The following is a 26,426-nucleotide window of genomic DNA, read 5'->3' on the forward strand; positions in this document are numbered from 1 at the left end:
AACAGCATGAGCAAAATAATTATTCGAAGGTTAAAGGAAACGGAGCTGGTGTTCGGATCCTTCAATTAGCATTTTCAGGTCACATTAGACGTAGACACGTACGCGATCGCGCATAATTATCACCCTAATTATTGGAACGCAGCTAAGTAGCCGCGGGGAATTATCACCGGCTTCGGGCGAACCGTGCAGAACCCAGCGCCGGTTTCAATCTCTCGCTAGCAACATTCCCGCGTGGCCGGGCCCCCGAGTAACTTTCTTAATTACAGAGATTAACTTCATGCTATCGGAGCAACGATTATCGCTCGCGAGCCTCGCAATTGCCTGGCCAGATATAAATACACGGCTGGATCGACCGAACCAAATTTTGATGGAAATATATGTGCCCTTTTCTTTTCGACTACTACCAATTACCACGATTATAGGGTTTTTCTATTAGATACGCTTCACATTGATATTTAATCTTTTCATCTTGATGTGTAATATAACGTTATCCATAAAATTAGACGTTTTATCTGAGATCGAAAATTCCTGTTAACCTCTTTTTATCGAGACATAAATAACATTGAGATACTTTCGTGTTCTACCAACCGATGTTCCCTGATGAAATGATAAAATTTTTATGAAACTTATCTATATTTAACGACAAGTATCAAACTACCTTTATAACTTGTAGAACAGAATCGATTTTTACATTATTCTATTTTCTAAGTGGATTTATCATTTATGTTATTTTCCTAAGTGTCCTATTTTAATATTGACGAGTAAGAGTTATGATTGACACTCACCTGAGACGACCTGTGATTGTTGTACGTGGGACGTCGTCCTGACGTAGATTCTCTCGACTGCTTGGTTCTATTTATTCACCCCGATACCACCTGCTCGAACGAACTGAAAATCTTCTTGCCGCGCTTCCCCAGTCTGACAAATTTTATCGCCTCTGAATAAAACTTCCCTCGACTGGAACACCAACGGATTCGACCGCAATTCCTCCGGCTTTCTGATTCGATCGATGACTTTCCTCGAGAGCACCTTTTCGTCGCCTCCTCTTTTTCTTTTTCACGATCCTCCGGTAATTTTCCAACGACCAGCGACGACAGATAACAGTCCGGATGGCGACGGTGGACCGACGTCGACGGACAAACGATTCACAAATACATCGACCGCCGGTGACATCAGCCTACTTAATTACGCCGGGTAATTGTGAGTAATTAGGAGCGATTAAGAAGCAAACAGTTAATAGCTCACAGCCCGATAATACGTCGACTCGATTCGTCGATCGTTCCAACTAACCCGGAAGGAATACTACTTCAGAAGTACCACCTTTGATTTTATTATAGAACTATTTTTTTTTCTTTTTTTTATCAGAAACTCGATTGATAACTCAAACGTCTTGTATTTTACTAAAACAATCGCAATCCTCTTGTAATGATTCTTAAGTGAAAAACGTTGTGAGGTTTGTAAGTCAGTTCCCTTCGAAGATGATCATGTAACACAAAGATGGAACGAGCACAAAGTGCGCGGACGAGCGTTCCTTTAATGTGATTTTAATTATTCTATTTGTCAGACGGTGTGCGGCGACCGTGCTTATCGCGCGCGATTCCACGTCGAAGAACACAACGGCAGTCACGTGCGTGTCGCAATTACCCGCGGCGATAATTAGGAGTTTGTTAGAGTCTGAGTCCTTGTGTCGTCGTCAGTTTTATTACTGCATCGCCAGTGCGACGCGTAGTCGTTAGAAAACGTAATGATACGCGGCTCCTTCCTTGGATACACTCTAGACACGCACAACACACGGACGTTTCAGAGTTTGCCCGTTGATCAATCTTTCGCAGAATGTCTACGTTTATTGCCGTGCAATTAACTCGAGCCACCTGTCCGTAGCACCTGCCACGTTTAGTGCCTCCCGCACGTGGCTCTCCTGATAATATATTTTCGACAGTCTTCGATCATACGTGTAAAGCCTGGGCCCGCTATAATTCACTGAACGGAGTTCACTAGGTCTAAAATAAGTCACTCGAAGAACGTCTACGCTAGCAGTGTCCGTAGAGATCCGGCTTAATGAAGCCACGGGTCGGCTAATCGATCGCGACAACGCACAGTAGTTTCTGCACGTAGTGGTTAGACGACTGGCGATGGACACTTATTCCATTGCGTTTAGAACGCGTCACCGGTTTCAATAAATTCACCACACCGTAACAATCGACGAATAGTCAGGATTCGCGATGTGTCTATATATAACGTGTTCCTTTGGTGCGTCCACGTGCCGACTGAACGGCGCACGCACCTCTGCGCTATGATTCCCTGATCACTTTCGAACTCACACACTCGCCTACCACCGGCGTATTTCACAAACTTCCTCCACTCAAAGTCGTTCCTCTATCTTTCACATCCCGTCTGATGAGGTCCAGGAAGGTTTCTATTCCTCGCTCCTGTATCCTTTTCACTGTGGACTCGGATCGAACCCCTCGTGGAACAGGATCGATCAGACTCGACGCACTCTTTAACGAATCCCAAGATCGGTGATCCAAGATGATCGATCGCTGCTTGGACTGCTCGTTCTAGATCACGTTGGCTCGATCCTCGTGTCGCTGGCAGCGTGGTGTGCACGTTGCGCGGTCGAAGCTCGGCGCGAAAACTTGGACCTGAATCCTGACGGTCCGCAGTCTGGCTGCGTAGTGGCCCCGCTGTTGAGTCGAGGGAAGGCAACCCGCCGTGGCTTCTCTCCCGCCTAGCCGCCAGCCAATGCTCGTTTCAGTAGGAAGGGGCAATGGAGGCGGTCCTGGAGGCGGTACCGATGCGCGGAGGTGGTCCGCGAGTTACTCGCGAGGATCCCGTTGTTATGATTGTTATGAGTGTCCGAGCTGCCTCCAGCGAGGCTGCTTTGGGGGTGGAACGCGGCGCGCGAGAGGGACCCGCGCGTCGTCTGTCCCCCTTTTTCCACATCCTGGCCCTCTCTCCCTCGCTCTGTAATATAACCACCACGAGCTCGAACGAGCTCGTAACCGTGATGCAAATCAGCCCGACGGGGCTGAAGAGTACTTCGACCGGGGATGCCCGGGAGGAGCGATTGCCACCAAGGACCGATCTCACGACACCCACCGGTCTTCTGCGCGGAAGGGACACCACCGGTTGACACCAGCCTCCTAACGATGTGATTTTAAGCGCTCATCCGATGGACAGATCGGCAAATTTTTTCTTCAGAGGCGGCTAGTTCTTGTAAAATGGACGATCAGAGATAGCGGATTGAAAATCGATGGGTGGCGCTTGGTTAGTTTCTGGGACGGTCCTTCTGGTTTTTCTTACAGATTTATAGGAGATGAGTTATTCCGCAGGCGGATGCTGGATGGTAGTTCTGTTGGTTTCGTGGGAATTGGGATGGCGAGGAAGAAGGGGGTATTTGGGGTGAATTTAGGTTCCGTGTATTTCACTGTAATCGGGACATGTAGCATTTGTAAGAGTGTAGAATTCTTTTATTTAGACTTCTACTCTAGAAATCTTATTTATTATACTTTTGTTAAATTTTATTGAACTTGCAGTTCTAGCGCTTAACACTATAGCGAGTGTCATTTTCTTAGGAATTCACTAGCACAGGAAGAAGATAGGTGGCTGCAAGCAAGAATTGCTCTGTTCTGCGATAATGTGAATATCCACGCTGCAATAATGCAAAAACACAATAATCATTTTGCAGACTTTCAGAAGTCTGCAAAATTTTCAGTCATCGGTCCAAAATCGTCACGAAACCATTTCTCGCGAATTATACATGTCCTGTCTGTGATCCTCAAGTATCTGGCCTATCAATTGCAAGTCACAGATGCACTCCAATTACACATACGGTCGGTCGACCTGGTAGTCCTCGGCGGTCATTAATTTTGATAAATCGTTGTACACAGAAGTCGGAGTTCGTCGACGTTGATCCACTGTCTCATTTATCTTCAGGGGCGCGATGAACCCCGTGGCTGGTAATTGCAACGCTACGAGCCGATAGTGCGCCATTTTCGTTTCGTTCTGTCTCCCAGATTGAAACGACGACAATGGGTTTGCCAGTTTCGAACGACGCACCGACCGATCTGAAAGACGAATGGAAGAAGAGTTTCGAGTCGTTAGGTCGATGTGACAGGTGCGTACATGGCCACGAAATTGCTCTTTTTAGGACACTTTACACACGGTCCTTCTGCTACCTTAAAATTTGTTGTATTCGTTCGAATAAGCGGATATTCAGATCGAAGTAACAACTGCTGGAAAATATCGGGGAACGAAGGAGAACGAATAGTTTTATGGTGGACCATCGGGAAAAAATAGAGAACGAAATGGTTCCTTTTTACTCTGAAACATCGACGAATGAAATAACGTGCGGTTTGAATTTTCATCGTGGCGAGTAGAGAGAGATCGGCTCGAGTTAGAAAGAAATATGCCTCCGCTATACATATTAAAATGCGTCAATCTGGTCGACGAATCTGAAGCATTACGCTTTTCCATAGCATGTAAATCTTTCGAAATTTTTTACCCACCGGACTGCACCGGACGAGTGGCCTGGTCGCTTCACGGCTGAATATATTACGGATGGTTTTTGCATCTTATCTTTGACTCAGCACATGCACCGCATACTTACAAGTTAATTATTTCCGCCATCTGTACTGCAAATTCGTATCTCTCGTTATCTAGTTTAATATTTTGCAAGAATATTACCGCATCCTTCGTTTTCTAACAAAATTTTATATTAAGTAGATTTCCAAGATTTTTTGTCAAATGTTTGACATGAAAGTACAGAAGACCAGTATCATTTCTTGTTTTCTACCTCTTATCATTTAGAAACTAACTGTTCTATCTGTAATTTGCGATATCTTTATCTTCCAGGATGTGATCAACATTTTCTCTCCAGAATATAAAAAGTTATCATTGGCGTGATTTTATATCCAATGCTTATAGATAAACGTAATTAAAATTTCCTACTGCAACTTTTATTGTTTTACGAAATTTATAAAGCATACATGTCACAAATATTCCTGACTTGGACCTTTGATTCATCAGATGCTAATTATGGAAACAGACAGATAAAAAATAAAGTGGTCTCAACAAGTTGGGCACAATATTTCGCTAAAAATTGATAATGAAACGACTTAGTATTACTTAATAAATCGCGTGCCTCCAAGTGATCTTCTTCGTGCGTAAAAATATTCGTGAACGCAGAATTTCGTGTAAATATAACTGCGTGTTTCGTTACGACGCAGCCAGCCTTTATTAAGTCCAAATTTTACCCCTTTTGAGCGACGAGCTACCCTCGTCGGCGCCACTATTACTGTCCGCACCCTCGGTGTTTTAATGTTCTCCCCTCAATTTCTCCAACATCGGCCTCGACAATATTCTGTCGTGATTCGACCCTTAGAGGCGCGTCTCTCTGCTACAAATACGTTTCGGCTGAAACATCGCTCGAAGACGGCGAGTTCTTCGAGTTCGACCATGCTGGTCACGCTAGCTGACAGTAAATTATTGTAGTTCTTTACGTGCTGCCCTATACTTGCTACGACGACGCTTCTATCGATCGCGAAACCTCTGATTAGACCTCGCAATTCGTAATGAAAACGCATTGATTCAGCCATCCTCGAAATTACGCAAAAGAAGTCTCCCTTAACGTAATCGACAAGTTATTTTGCATTTTGGGATTCTGATGTGCTAGCTTTTTCTTGCAGAATCTTGCAGAAGTTGCATCGTTAACAAGATTAATTTGAAATAGTTTGTCTTCAAATTTTGTTACATATTGTCTTTATCTCTTGAAAGTGCTTTTATCTCTTTAAGACTGACTTTATCTTCGAAACATACTTTGACTGATTATATTTTAACTACATTTTGCGTCATTTGATGTAAAAAACCAATATCAGGTTCGTTACATATTATTTCCATTACTCTTCAAGAGTCTCTAGGATCGTCTTCTCTTCGATTGGTAGATACCAAATATATTTTATATTTTCGTTTATCATAAAATTCATGATCAATTAGTGCAATTATATGCATTTACGATTATTAAGAATATTCTACTACTCCTTAAACACTCGACTCTCCAAACTTCGCTAAGAATAATTTTCGCGAGAGAATTCATCCCTTAAACTGGGCGACCTAATATTCCTAAAGAAAGGCTAGTTTCCACCTGTTCCTCGGTGCCTGAAACCCCGGCGACATTGACGAAAGTACGTGCGGATCTTTTCCAGGAAATATACGAGGAAATGAATGAATCCTCTCGTCCTTCTTCCTCCCGAAGGTCCACGTGCTTTTCACATATAACTCGCCCCCGGTCGGAGGCAGGAGGTGTAGCCAGCTGGTGGTTGAAGTTGTAGGAGTCGGCAGGATGTGGGTCTCTACGCTCTCTCTCCGGGTATTCCTTCTATCCCTCTTGCACCATCGTTTCCTCGTTCATCGCTCGGCCACTTCGCCACGTCCTTCTTCCACCGATAGTCGCCCTCTTCGTTCCACTCGAGAGACGAGCCCAGAGTCGTTGGCTCGTGCTTTCCTCCTCACCCTCGCGTTCCTTGCCGCACATGCCGACTCACCCTCTCTCCGAGAGAGCACGAAGGGGGTTGCTGTTCCGTCTTTCTCCCCCGTCCCACCGGATCGATTAAAACTACAAAGTGTTGCCTCTCCATCCGTTGGTACGCTCATTCGTGGTCGACTACATTGCTCCGGCACTCTCCTGGCGGCACTGGGTTACCAACTCTTTCCCTACTGCCTCTGGCCCTCTATCTTTCTCACTTGCCCCTTGCTTTTCCATCTTCCTCCCTCTCGTCGCCTTTCTACTACCTGCTACCTTTCCTACTCCGTGTTTTCTTTTTGTCATCCTTCTTTCTTTCTTCCTTTTTTTCACTCTCTCCCTTCTCGCTCTCGCTCTTCTTTCCTCGTCACTTCGCACAGTCCTTTTTTCGTCCTTTTATCGGGCAGGATCTCCGTATTCATGGGCGTCCGCTCCGCTTCCTGATAATCTCCGCGTAAAACTTCTCCGTCCCGACGGGGATTGCCTTCACTCCGGCACCCAACGGGACCTTTCTCTCTGTTTTCCCTGTGGCGTGCCGCCACCGATCGGACGTTACCTCTCACTCCCTGAATATTTCTCTTCTAGCCGAACGGATGCTAATGATCTTACCCCGTGACTTCGCCACCCTCCGATTCCTTTTACGCTTCCTGTCTTTCCGTAGTGCTACCTGCCCGTTTCACAGATACGGGACGCTTCTCGCGATACTTCGTTTTGCCTCTTTCTTTTTTCCCAACGAAATCGATTGAAAGAGATTTAGGAAACGTTTTAATAGGGAAGGTCATTTTATGCAGGACGAGGTACCGATTTGACTGCCTAATCCTGTAGATTCAGTTTGTAATTCTGGTATTTGAGTGGATTATAATGGCGATTTAGAGGATTTTTTGGGTGGATTACAATGGTGGTTTAGAGGATTTTTTAAAAATAAGACTGAGTAAATTGTAAATAGCGCTGAATATGATGTAGAATTGGGATTAAGATATTTACGGTTGATCGTTTGCTGCATCTGAATTAAAAGGCAAACTCGCTCTATTTCTTTCGTTTCTTTTTATACATATACAGTATATTGTTTTACACTGAAGTTAGAATATATTCACATAGATTCATTTTATTATAATAGCTTATTTTTATTACAAAAGTACAAAAATATAGATAAGCTGACATATTCGTGGTTCTTCGGGGTTCAATCGCCTTTTTATTAGCATCAACGCGTCTTTATACCTCCAATAAAGACAACTGAAAAGCTAGCGAAACGTCGGAACAAAGTGCAACGTACGAATAAAAACACAATCGAGGCTGCAAGCAAGAACCACAAAGGTGTCATCTAATCATCGTGGAAATTAAAAATCGAAATATAGAACTATGAACGCGCTTTGAATGTAACTCATTCAGTGTGAATTAGTCGAAATGAAGCGCTTAATGCGATTTGTGTAAATCACGAAGTATTAAGTTAAAAGTGGGTGATTGTCAATAGAAAAATTCCCTGCGAGTCGTTGCTTAAACTGTTACCCCAATGAGCTCGACTTAACCAATAAATTTTAACCTTATCCTTAAATTCCACAGAACGCTCGCGGCTGATCCATCCTTCCTCGATCACTCAATCCTGGCAAAGAAACATAGTTCTAAAGGAAGAGAAGAGGCCTTTTAATCCCGCGTAGCCGAAGCGGCCACCTTTTCTCGCGTTGGTAGTCAGCCGCGGTAGATTAGTGGTATTGGGTGAAAGGCTGCAAGAGTGGCGAAGCGCGATTATATCCTCGAGGCCCCCTTCTGCACGGGGCCAGGTTTGGCTCGTTTTAAGTCGCAGACTATGCGCGGCTAATAACAGAGCCAACGAAAGCCAAGCAGTCTTTACGAGCATCTTCCCAGAAGTATAAACCCAGGGCTTGAAGATGCGTAACGGCTGTTTCGTGGGTTCTTGGTCCCTGATGCCGGTCTTCCTGGTGATTCCTTGAGGCTAATTAATGCGGGAGAGCGTGGCGACCATCTCAACGTTGTTGCGTGATCTCCAACGAAGGAAGCGAAACTGTCGATCGGTGCATGTTCGATGAAAGGCGAGAAAACAATGAGGTAAGCGAACGCTCGTGGAGGAAGAATGGTTTGATGGTAAAGAAAAAGAGAAGGAGGAGAATATAAAAGGGATTCACCTGGGTCAAGATAATTACCTAATGAAGACGAATTGAAAGGAATACGAGGAACGCTCTTATTCTTTTTTTGCAACATTGTTCCCATTTTCTCGGTAGAATGCATGGTCGAAAAAGACATATGGGGATCGATTCACGTTGTTTCGGGAATAGAAGCATAAGTGAAACGTTGGTTTCACGTTTTTGGTTGGTCGCGTGATCACGGTGGCACACCGAAAATTCGCGTCTTATAGAATTATATTCAAAGTGAGGTGGAGAACAGAGGGAAGAGAGAGCAGGTGGTTGATGATGATAATACCGCGAGGATGTGCAATGTCGTGTCCGGTCGGGGATACCCAGGAAACAAAGTAATCTAAGGGAAGATCTCTTTGTATCAACCTCCCATTGATCGATAATTTCGCGCATTATTGTTGCCGTAATAACCACTTCTCGATATATGTATATATTCGACACCAGAGCTAAGTTCTTCGCTAAAAACACATTCTTTCTTTATATTTCTCCGGAAGAGCGCGTACAATGAGTTCGTTTCATCGTATTGGCTTCCTTTTATCACGTTTTCGCGGAACAGCCTCCATTTTGTCGTTTGCGGTCTCGTTCCTTTTTGATATCTTAGGGCCCCCTCCTCTTCTTTTGTTTTGGTTATCTAAGGAAATTATTCTTGAAATTTTTATGAACATTTTGTCGAAGGGAATGATATTTTAAACGTTAACAATCTTTCATCTATATTGTCTATGCAGATTGTTTATTGTCTATCTATAAATATTCAATACCATCTATAATATATTAGTACATACACTTGTCACATACACAAAAAAGTTGAACAGCAAATTATTTTGTGCAATAATACTTCATTCGTACTACTGTAAGTGACTGGATTTTCATGAAACGTAATAATAATTGAATAAACGTTTTATAAACTGTAATACACAGATGTCAAACGATATACACGTATGTATGTATATTGATTTACTTTATTTCCCGTAATATTATATTATGCTAGAATTAGCTACTTACATTTATTACATCGAAGCTCCGTTTCATCCTTAATACTGGTACACTACATAAAACTTCCAGACTTTGCCTGCATAAATTTACGCAAGAACCAAGGAAGAGAACAAAGTCAGAGAACCTATAACATACGTAGCTACACAGAAATCACCCCTGTTTCGCGTCCATTGCTACATTCCCGCGAAAATGTAACAAAACCACGAGCACCGCGACAGCAACCTTCTCGCCTTTTACGACTGAGTAATATACCGTCTTGTCTTATGTCGTTGTTTATTGCACAATTTATGCGTCGATAATAAAACAGATCTTGTCCCTTCCGGCGTTTAGATTCGTTAGCGACGCTTCGCCTGCCTTTACCCTTCAGCCTGGTGTAGCTTACTTATACCGTATTTAAATGAAACCGTCGCTTCTTGCAACCAGCGTAATTAACAATTATTGTCCTCAGCTAAGCCCAAGATTTACGATATCCCCGCCCCAAATATATATATATATATATATATATATATATATATATATATATATATATAAAATAACTATACTATAACTATATATTAACTATACTATACATATATATCTGTTACGGCGTTCAGTGTTTCATTTTCGCAAACTTGAAGCGCCAAAAATAAGTTTACAACTCACGAGTTCGAAAATGAAACGTGTTCGGTTAGAGAGTGTTGGTCTGTGAACGTGTGACAGGTTCATCGTGAAACGGATGGAACTTGATATTTCACCCGCATCTTCGTGTCACGTTAAAGATTACGTTCCCTAGGTTCCCGCCGTGATCCGGTAACGAGAAACACTTCGCTCTTGTTTGAATGGATTCCAAACGACTCCCTTGTCTTTGTGCTTAAAGAACACCGGCGAGCTGCTTGATGAATAATTCCTTCTATCGACTTCTTCTTCTTCTGCGTCTTCTTCTTTCGAATTTCTTTACAGAAGAGGGCCAGACACAGCGAGATTTTAAGCGGCAACGTAGAAAAGAGAAGGCACCGGGTTAATTGCGAGAAGAAAGATCGAGTGTTTTCGAGGCGAAAGATTTTTACAGATTTCTATGGACATCACTTGGAATATCACTCTACTGCGGATTGTTTAACGAGGAATAACACCGCTCGAGAGTTTAAGGGTGCAGGATGTGGAGAAAAGTTAGGAATATTGGAAATTAAGGAGATGGAAGAATTTAAAAACATTTGATAGTTTGCGTCCCAAAGTTTAGCCATTCAGAGACTTCAGCGTGTGACCTTTGTAATTGTCGATAACTATTATAATTGTTTAATAGCTTGAATAATACTGCTCTTTATTACTGCATTGCCAGTGGGTTTTCTATGTGCATTGTGCATACGCCGCTATTTATTCTGTCAAGTAGGAATACGGAATAATGAAATTTAACTAACAAAGACGCAAGAAACTTTCAAGATGTTTCCAAAGATCGTGATATACAGTTTTCCCATATGTTACATTCTTCCTGTTTGCTCGAAATACAATGTAGATTAATACAAGAATAAAAAGAATCTCAAGCCCTTTTTATCACAAGAATAAAAACGTCTTAAGGTCCATTTCAAAATAACAACTTTTCTAAAAAGAACAGATATTTTAAAATCTATTCATACTTATATTATAGTTATATAGTTATTACTATTATATTTATATTATTATAATCTAAAGTTCCAAATCCTAGTACGAATATCACCAGCAAAGAGATACGAGTTTCACGTAGAGAATTCAATGTTTTAAACAGGTGTCAATTATTACCAGTCGTAATGCATTTGCTCCGCGTGACTTCATTCGGTGGTGGAGTTGATTTTGTCTGAGTTACGAGTCTTTCGATCGTCTTTTGGCGGAAGTTTCTAGGCATTTTCTCACGGAATCTGCCGGTATCCGGGAATGGAAAGCCTCGCATCGTACAGTCACGAATGTATCGGTCAATACTTGCCAGTCAGAGGCAAAGACGAGTCAGCCTGTGCCTTCACACCATTTCCGGACAATATTTAGCCGCGCTTCCCTGCCCGGTAGCTTCGATCATTAAACGTGCGTATATAGCCTCATAATATTGCAATCCGTGGCCATAATTTACGTCGTTTTATAGTTCAAACTGCAACCTACGTAGGCAGCGGCGCTCAAGCCTTTAGAACGTGCTATTCCCGTTCAAGTTGTACTGGGTGATCATAAAGTTCGTCGACTGTTTCCCTCCGGTGCCAGGCCGGCCTCTCTGACCCCATCCTGGGGGTGCTTCCACACACTGTTTCCATTTCGATAGCTCCATGTAATATTGATGGTCGGATAACTCTTCGAATTACCCTTTAATCAGTTCCTCATCCAAGATCTCTTAACTATCAAAGTGGACAAATAATCAGTTTTCAAAATAATAGCTTTTCATGGAAACTTTGTAGATTTATATTTTTGAGGGCTTCGATGGATTTTTTATGTCTTTGACATATGCATGTTTTATGTTTTTCCATTTCGATTTCTTCCTCTCTTTAAGTGAGTTCTATATCTTTGAAGATTAGCCGTACATAAAGTATGAAATTATATCGTGCAAGATGTTATTGTAACATTGTTTGTTAAATTATATATTCAAATAAAATTACTGAAATTTTTATGATTATCAAACTTTTTAAAATGTGCGTCATACCAAACAAATATTACGTTTGTTAAAGTAGATTTCGTATTTAAAACGAATAAAAAGTATCCTATATCCTACATTTATCTTCATTGACCTCTTATAGACAACAAAAGAACCACTTCTCTAATTCTCAATTAGATTTCAAAGAAATTTAAAGCACTATTTCCCTTTGCGCAATATAGAAGAATACCACTAACTTCCACTATTTAACTTCGTTGAAATTCCTAAAAAAAATCTTAGCAAGAACAGCCTAAATCTACCATCGCGCTCCACCCCTCCGAAACTTGCTCGTCAAACTTTCTCCCCGAGCCTCATAAACGTCGATCAGGCGAAAGAAAAGCGGACAGCAGCGAGAACACCAGTTATATTCCGAAGAACGTGGACGAGTGTGAGTGTAGGTACCTCGAGAATTGAGATATACTGTTTTATAGAGAATCATCTGAACGCGGGGGGGCTCTTTTATGAAGTTACCACGGCGAAACGGTCGCTCTGAAAGCGGTTACTTTGAATCGTGGCCTATCTCTTCTTCTTCTTCTTCCTTCCTTCTTCATCCAAACGCTTCGAACGAACGAGAAGAGAGGTATGGAGAGAAACCGCGTAAGCTATTACTGAAATTACGGACGCGATCCGGACGCTCGCAAATCAAAATTCGCCGTTTCTTCTACCGTCGCTGCATTGTTACGATTTATTGCCGACAAAACGCCTCGATTTTCGCTGGTGGAAGAAACGAGACGGCAGAGGCCGGCGCCCCTTTTGCTTCGCGACTCAAGGGCGGCCATTAACGGACTTTGGCAAGGCAAACAAGTGTGAAGGTAATCGGAGAAAGGAATGATAATTAGCGCGCACGAATCGCCAAATCGCCATCCTCTTGTCGACAAAAAACTAGCATCGTGTCTCTGCAGGATTTGCTTCACACGGACGTAGAATAACGATTGAAAGTGGAGCTCTCCTTCGATGTTTTACTATGATGATGGCGTTGACATGTTTATGGGCACATGTTAGAGATTTTGGTAGTCTTATTTGGTAATAATCTGTGTTGTTCGTTGTGTTCTTATTTCGTTCTTGGAACAGTGGTGGGAAGATTTAACTGCTATTACAAGGGAAGTTGGGAAGGGAAGCTTAGATTACTACTAGAACGAACGTTTAGACTGCGAAATTATCTCCTGCAGTGAATTTTAATGCTCCTGTATTTCACAAAAAAAGATCGTTCATTCTTCAACGATTGTCTATAAACTTCCAAAGTGTGTTCGATTATTATAAATATTAATCAATGAAGATTAAAGAGAACGTTACAAATGTAATGGAATTTTTATTACACACTGCTGCTACTGGTTCATATAAAAGTTATAGCGATAGCAATCAAACGTTGATAATTTGGATTTAATCATATACTTCTTTATATATTTTAAGAATATCATTCCTATAGCTTCATAATAAATTATAATATTTTTATATATTTTTATTCCTTGTCGTAATATATTTTCAATTGTTGAGCAAATATAACGGATGTTTTATAATAATAAATGCAAAATGCTTTTTGTTTCATGAAAAATATCAGCAGACTGACTTACGCTTTTGTGAATCTCGGACGTCCATATTTTACGCCGCATCGATCGTCTAAGAATAACTAACACTACTGATGCAATTTTTAGATCTTTGTGTCTATGCATTTCAACAAAAGATAAACTTAAAAGAACTAGAAACTAAAGTAAACAAAAAACTTAGAAAATACAATAGACAGAGTGTCTTAACAAACATTATTGCTTAAAATAATGCTAATTACATTCTACGAAAAAAGTATGTATCGTATAATTTTAAAAGTGAAGTAGCTACATTTTTCAACGTGTTATACGTGAAGTAATTCTGAGAATCAGCACTTTCGAACATACGAGCGTGAAGTATCGGTTCTCTCGCAAGCTTCTTCTTTCACTCTTCTTATTACCCAAACTTCACTGGCAAAAAGTATTCCATATCTCATCATCCACATACACGTTGCAACATTTCTGTGTGAAGTCGAAGCAACGCAGGCCAAAGTTCGACTTTATACGTTCTCTTCGCGATTGCGAAGACCGAACGAAAATGTCGTAATTTTGCTTTCGACTCTGTTTCACCCTGTGCACCGCGCCGCGAAGATTGGGGTTCGGGCGAACCAAAGCGGCTGACCTAATTTACATACATATAAAGCGCATTCGATGTGTTTTAGGGGCCGTAAATCGACGCAGCTACGCGAATCGTTAAACCCTTCCTTGCCGCAACACCCCGGCAATGCGTGTACGACAGAGCTCATGGACGTTGTATGGATGGATATAACGCACGCGCGAATACATATTCAGGCACTTTGTCTTCTTCTGGTCGTTTCGTGCTCCTTCGACCAGTTGGCTTCTCTATACGCGCCACTATGCTGTCATGTCAGTTTAAATAGATACAATGTGAGCATAGGGAGAAGCTTCGGATTCTGTAGTTACTTGATTCGAATTTCATTCATTTGAAAGTCGAATGATCTGATTTCTCGCCTTTCGAGATTTTTTCTTTTTCCTTTTAGTAAATTAATCGAATCTCTGATACTCATCATTGTAATACTGCAGCAAGTACAAAATATTGAAATATTATATAATACTTGTTAAAGAATTGAAGCTAAAGAACTTGTATATAGTTTGTATTTATATTAATTTTGTAAAATTGATGCTAAAGAAGTTACTCGATTAGAATAAATATTCTACTAACAGAGTGTTTTATCTACGTTTAATTTCAAGTTACGTGAAGTCGCCTTGGTTGGACGGTTCGATACAGAAAACGACAAAAATATGTATCTATCTAACTTATCTCAATAATGTTTCTTCATGATAGTACTATTATAGTTACATCTAATGTTTCAATACTTGGAAGATTACGAATTGTTCTATTAAACTCTCACTTTATCTACAATTTTCTCAAGCTAAATTTTTCTGTGACCCCAATTATGTAAATCTCTTCGGATCATATACAGAATCAATTTACTGTGAGAAAGGGCGTGGTGACAACGAAGAAGAAGAAGTAATTTAAACGAACTGATTGCTCAATAGATTCTGTATCACTAATTTTTAAAGAGTTATTAAACCTCGTAAGATTTCCAAACTTTTAAAGAATTTCTGATTTTTAATAATTATCGAAGCGAAGTGAAATTACACACTTGAGAAATTGAAAGTATTCAATGGCTATTACTAATTACATCTAACGCACAATCCTTTAAGCACTTTTTATCTTAAATTATTCTAACCAAACCCAAATGTTCGGAGAAATAGTATACCGGATACTGACAACATTTGAATGTATTCAAAGGAATCTTTACGATTCCTATTTGCAAGCACTAGACGACACTTTTCGTTTGTACGTATAGAACGATAAAGTAACTTAATAACCGTTTAAGACCTCCTTATCTTGGATCATTCTAAGAAAATCCAAAAATCTGGAAAAATCACACGTTGAATGCTAGAAAGGACGTTTAGGGGCACCAGAGGAATCCTCGCGATTCTCGTTTGCAAGCCCCAGATACTTATCTTTTGTACGTACGAAAGCGATAAAGTAGAAGGTAGAAGAAGATCCCCCACCCATCATCCTACTGTTCACGATCATAAAGTCACCGTGAACAATATCTTCCGCCGAATCCTCGCTCTTGCCCTTCGCGTTACGCTCTACGCCGGCACATTCGCGATTTTTCTAATTATAGGTAATTAATTTTTACGAGTGCACCGTAAAGCACGGGCAGACAGGTGTTCCTCGAGGGCGCAGTAGGGACACAGAAACGGCGTTTCGAACGCGAGGGACTTCTTGGTTGGGCCGAGAGGGAAGGTAGTCGCTCGTATTGCTGGTCGTTTTTGGTAGTGGTAACAATGATTGTAGCGTCGGTGTCGGTGGTGGTGCCGATAAAGTTAAAGCCACTGGCGAACGATGCAGGGGCCGCGTAATGACAACGCAGCGCGTCGTAAACGCGTTTATGTCCAGAGTTGCATTATAGTAATATCTGCCAGCACCCAGGAGGATGTTCACTGGTGCCTTCTCCGACGTTACCATCAGCTAACTCTCAGTACATCGAGTGGCCCCTTGTTTTCTTTCCCTCTGACGTCTATTTCTGGCCATCATTCTATCACTCTCAGAGACTTCGATGACCGATCTCGCTGCCGCCTTTCTTTTCGCTTCTTCCTCTTCCGGATGCATCGATGAGACTTCTTAACACTCTTCGTTGCTTTCGCACGTCACATTCATATAGAAAATATATCTCTTAAATCTTTGTGGAGAATCCTCTGGAATCTTTACGGAGAATTTTCTTCATCGTTTTTCTTTACGGAAAATGGGAATTTCGTTCGATTTTACATAATTCGAATCGTTTAATTGTAATTCATGATGAGCGATTTTGTCATTGAAGGGGGGTAAATACATACTAAATTTGGTTTTATACGACGAATAATTTCTTTAATCATATACAGAATGTTTGCTATCTTCCGCAAGTAAGAATTTTTAAGAGAGGTTGAATTATGAAAATTATAGCTCATTTTACTTACGCTGATATAGATTATAGTTTAACAGTATCCAGACACTTGATTACATGCTAGAGAGTATTACGATACGCTTTATTTTATCGTCGTAATTTTTATCTTGGTGTAAAGTTGCCGTGATAAATAAAATCTCAATATAATGAAAAGACATATTTAAATAAAAAACATATGTAAATTTGCAAATTCTTTTGTAGAAGTTGAAAAGGTGAAATTTCTGTATGTCCAAGCATAAAATCGTTCCTATCGTTTATGAATAATAAAATAATGCTCAGAGCATACTGATTTTTCATATTTATGATAACCTATCAAAATAATAAGAAGCACCGAATAAGGATTAATAAAATCTTCCTCCTTCCTTTCTTCAACACCACTTCACACAATTGAAATCATAGAAAAATATAATAAGTCCATTTTTCGCTGATTTTTTAACATTTATATCTTTGGAAGTCTCAAAGGAAGTATTTCAACATAACACAGTTGTTTTTAAGAAACAGTTTATTATAATACTTAGTTCCGAAAACCAAATGAAAAATAATATTCATATGCAGTCATTGGTGGAATTTTTACATTGAATTTAAAAATTATAGACGAACGACTGTAAAAGGCAAGAAATGTAACAATGTTCTTCACTTGTGACTTTCGTATTCCTTATCACTAGAATGTAGATCGTTATGTGTTTATGAAAAGTTTAAAGATACAAGAATACACGAAATACATGTAATACGCAAAAACATATAAAATATTCAAAGTATGGTACTCGTTATGATCTTTAATCGATCAAATAATTCTTCACCTAGATTCCATTTCATGAATCATTTTCGTAAGATTACGACTATGAGCTTACATAAGTATTCGTTGTCTATTTATCACTTCCTATCCACTTCCGCTCGTATAATGCCGATATCAAACTATCCTTACCATCGTCCCCAGAATCGTGGCACGTTAACACCGACATCGCCACCCAATTCCCGGAGCAGGCTCTGCAAAAGTAGTCCCGCCTCTTTCAGAGGCTTCCGTTGGGAAAACCACGCCATTTCAACCTCGACGAGTTACAGATTTCCCGGAGAAATCAAATCGCGGGGCGTAGACGAAGAGGGAGAGACATTTGGAAAGGGAAGAACGGCGTAAGGGCGATGTACCGAGAGGGTGATGGCGAGGGGGATGGCGGAGGAGGCGAGAGGACCAACGACGAGATGGCAGAGTTGTAAAGTCCTGCGCGTGACATCGGGTTATGTTATGTTCTCTGGCCGTGTGTTGGCGATCCCACGAACACTGGCCTGTTCGACTCGTGCTTGCTTTGTACGTATGTACCGTGTACACTGTTAGGTGGCACGCGGTATTGCTCATACACTGCGTTTATGGCGCATAACCGGGGCCGACCGCTCGCACAGATTATTTTGGCTTGATCAATTTGATAACTTCGCACGGTTATGTTCCCGCCTTGCTGATTACGCGCACACCAGCTCGACGAGTTAATCTTTATCGTGACCCCTTACAGCCGATCGGCTCGCAGTTTGCATCTATTACGCGTAGGCCTGCGTTGAAATTACCGAATGGAGAACATATCTCGGTTTTAGAAAAGTGTCACTTCATATTTTCTACCGTGTAGCTATTGTTCAAGAACCTCGTCGATTTCTATATTCTTACTTGAGAAAGGTTGAAGCGAGGGAATGTTTAGAGGATAAATACGGTGGGAAGAAATATGGTGGAAGAAATATGGTGACGTTTCTAGAGACCGCCTTTGATTAACGTTTTCGAGGAAAGGATGGGGAGAAGTTATTAATAAATTATAATTAGTATGCGTCGGGTACTGGATTGGGTAATCGGCGACTCGAGGAAATTGCGCATGAATTAGCATGAAATTATGTTTACTGATAAGTTTGATTTTTGAAACTTCCAAGGCAAACTGATAAACTAATTAGTGTTCATTTACGCACAGACTATTCTTTTATATGACTAACTATATAACTTAGTAAACTTAGTTCTTAGAATAGAACGAATTTGCGATATAATGTTTGTAGTGTCATCCATTTTTTTTGCCTTTCGATTTATAAAATCGATCGATAGATTTTTAGCAAATCAATCGTATAATACATGTAATTACAATTTTTACTGATTGTGACTTTAATTCCTTGAATATTAAGAATAAGTACATTATGAAACAATAAAATAGTATTCTCGAACAGATCTTATTATACACAATTTCTTTCAGTAAAGATTTAATTGCTTGAATTAACAGAAATTTTGTCAATGCTTCAAATATTAAAATCCGGCTTGCAGCTTTATAGAAATCAGCACCTTTAATTTCCCCCAAATGTGACTTCGATTCCTCGAGCATTACTCTGTGTAAAATAACACCCTTGGATAAATTACCACTACAATTTTTCCTAATTGCGATTATAATTCCTGAAAAATTACGCGGCAAAGTGGTACTCTTGTGTAAATTATCACCCTAAAATTCTTCTTAATCGTGAGTTGATTCCTTGAATACAGCAATACGAAATAGCAGCCTCGTGCGACTTATCGCGCCACAATTTCTCCTAACTGTGGCTTTAGTCCCAAAGTACAAAACAACACATTTTTTACAATAATCAGAAATCGTACGTCACATTGTACAACCGCGACCGAGATATTAGTGAAAATTTCGGTCAGCAGGTGTACGCTGATCCCTTCCGGGTGTCCTAAAGGATTCCTGCACCTTGCGCGACCTTAATTGAGCTATAACCATGTAGGTACGTATCCGTGCACCTTTTGTGCTGATCGATATCGACGTAGCTGTCCTTCGTGAGCGGCTTCCGATCCAGGCAAAAAGGAACGAACCTTTTATGAACGTATAAATTCACGTCGCGCGTGTTTTAATACAGATTCTTCGGCAAATTGATACTTAACTACAACGTTTCGTTTTACCATCTCCGTAAACAGACGAGTATCGGGTCTACAGGCACAATAACTATACGTGATAATGTACCGTAGCAAGGAAATAACGTGAAACAAACTGTGTCCCGATCGAAGAATTAACGAGCCTCGTCAGTCTCTCCGAGTAATTAGGACCAGCTACTCCAATGACTTTATTACCCGGTCCCAACATCGAATCTTGAAATATTACCTTTCGCGCATGCAATTACCGCTACTGATCAGTTTCCACGTGATTACGATATAATTTGCTGAGAAAGAACTGCACCGTTGATTACACGCTGTATTAACTCAATAAAAATTTTTATAAAAATAAAAATATTCGAACGACTTCATTCGTTCCCGAAATTATCTGTAATTTCGTCCAATAATCGACGAACACGCTGCTCTCTTATTCTTAAAGCATTTCCACGAATTGCTCATTACAGGTAAAATGTTTGTTAATTTGTCACGCAAAGGCATTCAGATGCCACGGTGGAATGTTTTAGATGTATTTAATCTATCGATAAATCAATTTCTCGTACAAATTTCTGTTTCCTAAATTTTTTACAATTTCATTCGGCAGTATTTTACTTTGCGCGAACACAGTCCCTTTACCCTTAAAATAATCTTTGAAGTATTAAATTTACACATCTAGGTAAAATAAGATGCGACAGTTTGCTACGCAAACGCGTACCTGACGGAACTCTATTAGTATATTCATCGAAAAATTAGTTTTCGAACAACTTCCATAGATTCTCTGCAATTCCATACAGTAATTTCTTATTTTCCACGAACACAAAGATCTTAAGTACTTAACTCGATTTTTACGAATTACTTATCCAAGTCAGCCAATAAGATACGCTCCGATAATTTGTAGCAATTTTGCGTCAATGTTGATACGCTTCAGGTATGTTAAATCTGTCGATAAGTCAACTTTTCGAACAACTTCTTTCGTTGTCTAAATTCTCTGCAATTTCGTCCAATAATTCTTTACCCTCGACGAACACAAAATTTCTCAAGTAACGAAATTTCTACGAATTACTTATCCAGGCAAAATGTGGCCCGTTAATTTGCAACACGGACACGCCAAGACATCAATGTTGAAACCCTTTAGGTGTGCATAATCGCGGTTCGAGGCTGACTTGCGCGTAATTTCAGGAAAGTTTCGACAGCCGTGTAGGTCCTGCAGGACAGTAAAGTTAAGAGGGGCCGCGCGAATGAGGGACGTAGCGGGATAATTATGCGCACTGCCTCGTTTCGGAAGGCCGTTCCAGCCTTTTTTACGAGGGATGAAGTCGAGGCCCTACGAGGTCATAATTTAGCCACGAATACGTACTATCTGTTACGACCTGATGGCTCTCAAGATGCAGTACCTTTAACCTCTTCGCAAGCAGACAGTCATGTCAGAGGAGGGGTAAGAAAAGATATTGGCATAAATTAGGCTAACTGCACGGTTTACTTCTTCCGGGAAGTTGGCATATAAGCGCAAAAGTTTAGCCCGTTGCATTTTTCATGGACGCTACGCCGCCATGGAGGTTCCGAGGGCATAATTTTATATCGCGATAGATAATTGCCGGTCTGCTCTGGAATTAAATTATCGTTTTCTAAGATTTCTGAGAGCCTATAACAAAATTCTAACCTGAGAATGAAACGGAGAGAGGGGAAGATCTGTGGACAGAAATGCAGTGGTTTCGTACATTACAAATTTCTTTGTACCTCCTGACGCTTTTCGTGGGCATACTAGAGACCCTTCGACGTTAAACGTTTTCTTTTTCTTTTGTGGATTTTCTTCATAGAAAATATTTCTTGCAATTGCCATTGTTTCCTAAGTTTCGATCAAAGAAATGTAATTTAGGTCAGCGAAGTTATCTAAATTGAAGAAGGTTGAAACTACTTTATAGGTGATAACTTGCTTTACTTATGGCTTGAGAGATTGTTTCAAGTTGCAAGTGAAGTTGAAAACAGCTAGGTAACGCCATGCCATTTCTAATTTTGTGTTTGCTCATGTTGGTTTTCTAAATCAAGTCAATTAAGTGTACATTAAATGTCATGCAAGTGACATTATAAGTAATATCCATCTTGAACTTAAGTTTATATGACTTCAGAAAAGAAAATGACCACTGTCTTGCCTATGGCAAATGAAATATAATTTGCTACTTCATCACGTTTTCATACGTTTTCAAAATGTGTAAGGTTTCCTATGTATTGAAAAATAAAAGCAACTGAAATCTCTTCTCAAGCTTTTATTATTAGGCCATGAATCTTCCAAACCAGTTTCATGATCTTATCATTCACGTGGAAATGATTAATCAATTCTATTGGATAATAACTACGATTACACTTTCTTGCCATCATTCCTGAATAACGAATGCTCCAGCCGATCCATTCATTCTAACAATCGAAGATCCCCCAGCGGAATACCTTTTCCAGAATCGTTTCCGAAACGCGTACACGTCCGGTGGACATTTACAGGCAGTCGGAGCGGTCGAAAACGATTATGATCCAAGGATAACGATCCGGTTGCACACACGCAGGGGAAAAATGCCAGCACGGTGACTTACGCGCAAATGGATGGCGAAGAAAAATGGTTCGGACCATGTTTCATCTGGCGCACACGTTTATCGTCCGCGCACTGTAAAATTTACACCGTCTCACTTCCGAAACGAGTGGCCCGGCAGTTGCATAAACGGGTGCAACATTTTATTTTACATCTCTCCCCCCTCTTCGCTTCGAGCAATAGTAAAATATTAGTTATGACTGATTTTGCGAGCACCTAATAAAATTCTTCGTAAAAATAAAATCGCCATTGTCTATCGTTCTTGCAAAACAAACCGCTTTCTATCGTGCACGCGTGCGCATTGAAGAGAGACGCAACCATCGGTTTGCAGTTAATAAATTTTTCCTCCGTGATTCCTAGCCGTTTCACGAAAATTTGTTGGACACGATATATCGACGAAACGCAGTTACCCTGTCTAAAGCTAATGTTACGAATGAGACTCGTATAAAACCGTATAAACGAGCTAGATCAGACTGATCGTTCGATCTTTGTGGTATCACCGTCGCCGCTGGTTTCTATAAATTTTGATTGCTGGTTGAGTTTTGTTGGGTTATGGGAGTAGGCTATATACACGTAATACAGGTTTTTAAATTCCATCGTAGCTGTTGTTACATCGAAGGCTGGCTTGACTTGTAAGTGAGACTTCAGAATAAAATCTATCTTGCTTGAAGAAGTTATTGAGAGCATATTGTGTTTTGGAAATGAAACTTCATTTTAGTAAAAGGTATCTTCGTATCTCCCTGTGAACTGTTTGCGTATTTGTTAAAATGTAACAATTTCTCGATAAATTAATTTGAATCAATCCGTCGATGAAGAACGAATGTTCAGAATAGAAGATACATATTCAAGAAATGTTTTATATTTGTTCTTACTACTATGTCTCAGAAACCATCTAGAAGACCATCAGCCATTGAAAATGTATGATGATATGTGCGCGAGTACCACAAAAGATCTCGTGAAGTTATGTCATGGATTTTGGAAACTCTTTTATTCTTGAGTAACGGCGATCCCAAACTATTCGAAGCAAAACAGAAGAGTTCAGAATCAAGAAGATTCGAACAGAAATCAAAACGATATAAAAGATAATCCATCAGTGAAAGAATTCATTGTTCGTAAGAGCGATAAGTCTTCTCGGCAAACCTACTAAAACGCTTCCTTTCGAATTAAACTTTCTATCTATCTCAATTTTGTCTGCTCGCACGAGAACATAATTCGATAAATCGACAAAGAAGAACCTATCTTTCCACCGAAAATATCACGCAATATTCTCACAAGACAAGCATCAAAAAAATCCTTCACAACATTATCCAACAGTTGTCATAATGGCCCAGAAAAGACGAAACAGTTCCGAGTAATAAGCTTCTAATTACATCTTCCTCCAATTACGCCCACTTAAGGACGGTTTTCTTAACAACGTGTACCGATTATCGCAAGTAGCGACCATGCTGCACACGTGTTAACCCGAGTACATTGGCATCGTGAACGTTAGATCCAATTCCATCAATTAAATGCAACGCTGATAATTATTCTCGGTCGTCGAAGTCGCTGTGTCGTTGCGTCGACGCGAGACTCGACGCGACGCCATGGCTGGTCTCTGGTCGGGTTAGGTCGTCGGTTGGTGAACGCCGACGGCGACGTAGAGTATTATATGACATTAGTAAACCTTTTTCGTGCCCTATAAAAATATGTTTCGATCCCGGAGGGAGTCACCTACAGCGGGAGTACTACTCGACGTGAACATTTTTTCGAAAACACCGAAACGTGTACGCCCTCGGTGCACCGGTGGCCGCGCCTCCATGACGAGTCGTATTTTTTTCGCGCATTTACGCCCGTTACTCGAACGTATTTATTATTACATCTACCTATATACATGTATATATATTTTTTCTGTTGATTTCTTTTTCGTTCTTTCTCGCGAACCTATCGTTTTAACCGGAACACATCGCGGTGGTACACGAAAAGCGGAGCCTGCGTAGCCCAGTGGAGGTAGAGGGGCGGAAAGGTAGGGTTGGAAAAAAGCACGCGAGCAACATTTTCGGGGGCGCAGCCGGCCTTTCAGTGCCTCCGCTCCGTGGCGGCAGCGGCGGCGGCGGCGGTAACGGTGGCGACGACCTAGGGAAGCATTTCATTGCGTTCGATACGATGGTAAAAAACGCCCAGGGATCGGACAGTAAAAAATGTAACTGGTAATTTAGTTAGCCGTTGCGAACTGGACGGACGCTGGACCGCTTGGGTGTTGGTGGACAGTAATAGGGCGTATCTCGTATCTGTCCGGGGGCTTGACGGGTTTTTATGGGTTTGCGATGCGCGGATTCATCATTCGATATATTACCAGGCACCGGCAACCAAGCTACCCTCTGATGTCACCGCGTTAACCTAACGACCCTTCAAGGCGGAATTTTTAGGATTCTATCCAACGATGACAGCCGAGCAGACGGCTTCCGTTGTATCCACTGGATGTATTGTCGTAAACATCGCGTCGCTTCCAGCCTCCAACGATTTTCGATGATTGATCATCGTTAGATTGGCAATATTTATAGGTACAAAAATTCACAGAATGAGGGTACGATGGAATAGCAGCGTATGAAATATCAAAATTATAGTACTTGCGTATATAACGAGCGTAACGAGCTTCTGTGTAGCTTCTATTTCTTTCTTAGTTGAGTATAATGATCAGATTGACTAATGTAAGTGTTTTACTAATTATGCAACAAGGGAGAAAACTTGGAAATATTATGGTAACTCATTTTCGGTCTTAACTAGATCTACCTTTTTTATTTATACTTTCAAGTAATCTTTTAGCATCCGAGTCGTTAGATTGTTTATTCAAGAACATAGATTAAGATTATCCGCTTAAACCGCAGGTTTGAACTTGTTGTTAGGTTAACAAAATGGTATTCCACGATCATTTAAAGCTTACATCCACTGCTTTTCACGACTGAAGATGCAATTCTTCACTATTATGAGGTGTAATATCGTAGAGTTGACTATTATTCGAACCAACTTCTTCATTTCCAAATGTTTTCTTTGGTTCCACGAAAGATACTCTTTCAATGCCAATGAAATTTGATGGAATATTGTTAAATTCTACGTCCAATTTCTAAATGTCGTCGGAATCCAATCATGGACTGTCGAAAACCGGAGGTCGAAGGCAATTTTTTTTATCGCGTAGAAAGCGTCAGTTCCATCAGTTTGTAGAAAAATAGATTTTCCTTGATTCACACCAGTTTTTCGGGACACCCCTAACTAATAACAAAAACCTAGGAGAATCCACTGGATACCAAACAGATTTTTGACAAATTTATCACGTGGCAACCAGTTAAAACTGGCTAGTGTCTTTCCGAAACAAACATGGAACCAATTGGGGGTAACAACGAATACTAATCCACACAACGTCTATTCCCTCCCGATGTGCTCAGAATCTGCTGCTAACGATTAGCCCAACGCAGATACGTGTTTTCGTCAAGTACGATAGAACAAAAAAAAACATAAAAAAAATATTTGATCAGCCCTGTGCGCTCACTCGGGGAGAGGCTCTCGATATCCAATTCAGTTGATATTCAAGTGGTGCGCGCGCGTGTTTCTACATTTTGATTTCTATGTAACAGCCGCCGGTACGCGACGGCCCTGTGCTCGTGTATTTGCTGTCTGGAAAGACAACAAATATTGTTTCGAAATCGTTTATTCCCATCAGCAGGAATTCCATCCGCGGCAATCGTGCTACCAGGATGGGAAAATACATCGAAGAACTAAATCGACGCTAGAAAAAATGAGAAAGACAGAAGATAAGGAAGAAGAAGGCAAAGAGGTATAGTTAATCTTCGAACGACGAAGCAGATGATTCCTCGAGTCTAGTAATTAGAAAATATAGAAGATATATTGCTTACCTTGCGTTGCAAATTTCTAAATAATTACTTATCATTTCTTATGTTCTTAAGATTGTTACGTGATTTTAATTTAACGAAGATGTTGTGAAAAAGAGAAATACAAATAAATGATGACGTTTTCACATAATTTGATTAAGCTATAAATTGATAAAGATCTTTAAATTTTCTTAGTACATGTGTATCTGATTAAAACTATATAGACGATGGAACAGCAACACTGTAGATACTGCCTTCGATACTATCCAAGTTATAGCTAAGATACGAATTTA

The 26,426-nt window shown here is 40.6% G+C and overlaps 1 protein-coding gene across 3 annotated transcripts in view; it reads right to left on the reverse strand.

Annotated features, from left to right (window-relative positions):
* The window catches only part of LOC126872362 (POU domain, class 6, transcription factor 1), a 210,398-nt gene extending 207,707 nt beyond the window's left edge, over positions 1–2,691 (reverse strand). For 2 of the 3 annotated variants that reach the window (XM_050632238.1, XM_050632237.1), the window contains exon 1: positions 786–2,689. The gene's annotated coding sequence lies outside the window, so the exon portion shown is untranslated. Of the gene's footprint in view, positions 1–785 lie in introns of all 3 variants that reach the window. The other variant, XM_050632239.1, reaches the window with a different exon arrangement.
* Between the last annotated feature and the right edge of the window lie 23,735 nt (positions 2,692–26,426).

The sequence above is a fragment of the Bombus huntii genome, chromosome 13 (genome assembly GCF_024542735.1).
Source record: "Bombus huntii isolate Logan2020A chromosome 13, iyBomHunt1.1, whole genome shotgun sequence".
Taxonomy (NCBI): Eukaryota; Metazoa; Arthropoda; class Insecta; order Hymenoptera; family Apidae; genus Bombus; species Bombus huntii.